A 2,647-nucleotide genomic window follows, 5' to 3' on the forward strand; every position below is an offset into this window, starting at 1 on the left:
ATTACCTCAACACAGGTGCCCCCGCACATTGACATTGACTCTGTACCAGTACCTCCTGTATATAGCCTCGCTATTGTAATTTACTGCTGCTCTTTAATGATTTGTTGTTGTTATCTCTTCATTTTTCTGAGGGGAGGGGGTTCTTAAAACTGCATTGTTGGTTAAAAGGGCTTGTAAGTAAGCATTTCACTGTTGTATTCGGCGCATGTGACGAATAAAATTTGATTTGATTTGAATTGATTGCATGGTCTCGAACTGTGTTTGCTAGGGATGGGGGAAAAGTGTGACACCACTCCAGCCCCAAAGGATGGGAGTTGCCCATCCCTTTTCTGGAAGTTCTGGAGCAGGTTTTTTTTTACCAAGGATCTCTCTGTACTTTGCTCTGTTCATCTTACCCCTGATCCTGACTAGTCTCCCAGTCCCTGCCGCTGAAAAACATCCTCACAGGTGGTGGCAGCATCATGCATGATGCTGCCACCGCCATGCTTCACCATAGGGATGGTGCCAGGTTACCTCCAAACGTGATGCTTGGCATTCAGTCCAAAGAGTTCAATCTTGGTTTCATCAGACCAGAGAATCTTGTTTCTCATGCTCTGAGAGACCTTTAGGTGCCTTTTGGCAAACTTCATGTGGGCTGACATGTGTCTTTTACTGAGGAGTGGCTTTCATCTGGCCATTCTACCATAAAGGCCAGATTGGAAGGTTCTTCCATCTCCATAGAGAATCTCTGGAGATCTGTCAGAGTGACCATTGGGTTCTTGGTCATCTCCCTGACCATGGCCCTTCTTCCCCGATTGCTCAGTTTGGCCGGGCGGCCAGCTCTAGGAAGAGCCTTGGTGGTTCCAAACTTCTTCCATTTAAGAATGATGGAGGCCACTGTGTTCAGCATTCTTCAATGCTGCAGAAATGTTTTGGTACCCTTCCCCAGATCTGTGCCTCGACTCGATCCTGTCTCAGAGCTCTACTGAGAATTCATTCGACCTCGTGGCTTGGTTTTTGCTCTGACATGGACTGTCAACTGTGAGACCTTATATCGACCGGTGTGTGCATTTCCAAATCATGTCCAATCAATTGAATTTACCCCAGGGTGACTCCAATCAAGTTGTAGAAACATCTCAAGAATTATCAATGGAAACAGGATGCACTTGAGCTCAATTTCAGGTCTCATAGCAAAAATACTTATGTAAATAAGGTATTTCTGTTTTTTATTTGTGATGCTTTTTCAAAAATGTCTAACCTTTTTTTATCTTCGTCATTATGGGGTATTAAGTGTAGATTTTTGAATAAGGCTGTAACGTAACAAAATGTGGAAAAGGGAAGGGTTCTAAATACTCTCCGAATGCACTGTATAGGCTATGTTCCATGTTGTTCTCTATAATAAAATGTCAAACATGGGCGCGACAATTCGAGAGAAATAATCTACACAATAATTTGTGAAATGGGCCTTTTCCTATAATGGTAACTCAATCAGGCAACCGGTACTCAGTGCTGAACAGTGCTGAAATTGCAGCTGCGTTGGGTCTCGCCCGTCTATTCATCTGCTGATTACATGGACAAGGGGAACCTGATTAGTAATCCTAGATAATCAATGCTACTCTGAGACACTTTGTGAATACAGGCCTACATCTTCCTGAAATGTTAGGTGTGTGAGTAAGTAAGTGGCAGGTAGGGGTTACAGGCAGTGAGACAAGTATACTGCAAGTGTGTGGTGGCCTGGCCAGTCATATTTGGGTTGTTTGTGTAGCCTCAGGCCTTTGGCTCTTAATCTGAAACTCTCACCATTCTCTGTACCGCTTCACTGTCACTGTTGAGTGATGTAATTCTCTGACACCTCTTCTCTCCTCCTTTCCTGAGCCCATGCCCTCAACAGACAGAATAGCAACAACAGCAGAGCTACAGCACCCCTCATTCTGAAATGACACCTATAAAATGCTCAGATTACCAATGGTTAAGTAGGTAGCTAGGATATATCAGTTAGCTAACCATTTACAGTAACAGCAGTTCATTCACATGACAAAAAAACACTATCTTTGTTGGGACTACCTTATGATCTTAAATCTACAGCAGAGATAAAGAAATATCACTTTATCTTTATCATTAATAGATTAATTAATAGAAATTAATACATTAATTAATAGATAATAGATTCATACAATGAAGTTAAAGGGTGAACTATTTTGAAGGGAAATGAAGTGTTGGCTGTGCTTTTAGCAAATGACAGTCATTCCACATTTAACACCCCACCCGGATGTAAAAATCAAAATATTCAGATATTGTTTGGTTGATATGCAAAAACGTTTAAAGCAATTTTCAGTTTTTGCCGTTTTCGTGTTGCTGATTACTCAATTTTAACACAGAAAAGGAATTAACCACACGTACATGGGCTGTTACTGCATAACATTTATCATTTTGTATTCTTCAGGTAATCTAACCTAGCATGCTAAAAAACTGAAAACCCAAAACATCCGCTTTTTAACCGAAAACATAAGCTTTTTACCGACCCTGTGGAGAGTGTCTTTCAGGAAACAAAAGATACATTTTGTTTGGCCTTAGCTCCACCCCATTCCTCTTATTTTCTTTCAGCCACCTCACATTGCGCCCTTCTCTCTCTCTCGCTCTCACGCTCTCCCACTCCCATAAATGCAGT

Source organism: Oncorhynchus gorbuscha, linkage group LG13, assembly GCF_021184085.1.
Source record: "Oncorhynchus gorbuscha isolate QuinsamMale2020 ecotype Even-year linkage group LG13, OgorEven_v1.0, whole genome shotgun sequence".
Taxonomy (NCBI): Eukaryota; Metazoa; Chordata; class Actinopteri; order Salmoniformes; family Salmonidae; genus Oncorhynchus; species Oncorhynchus gorbuscha.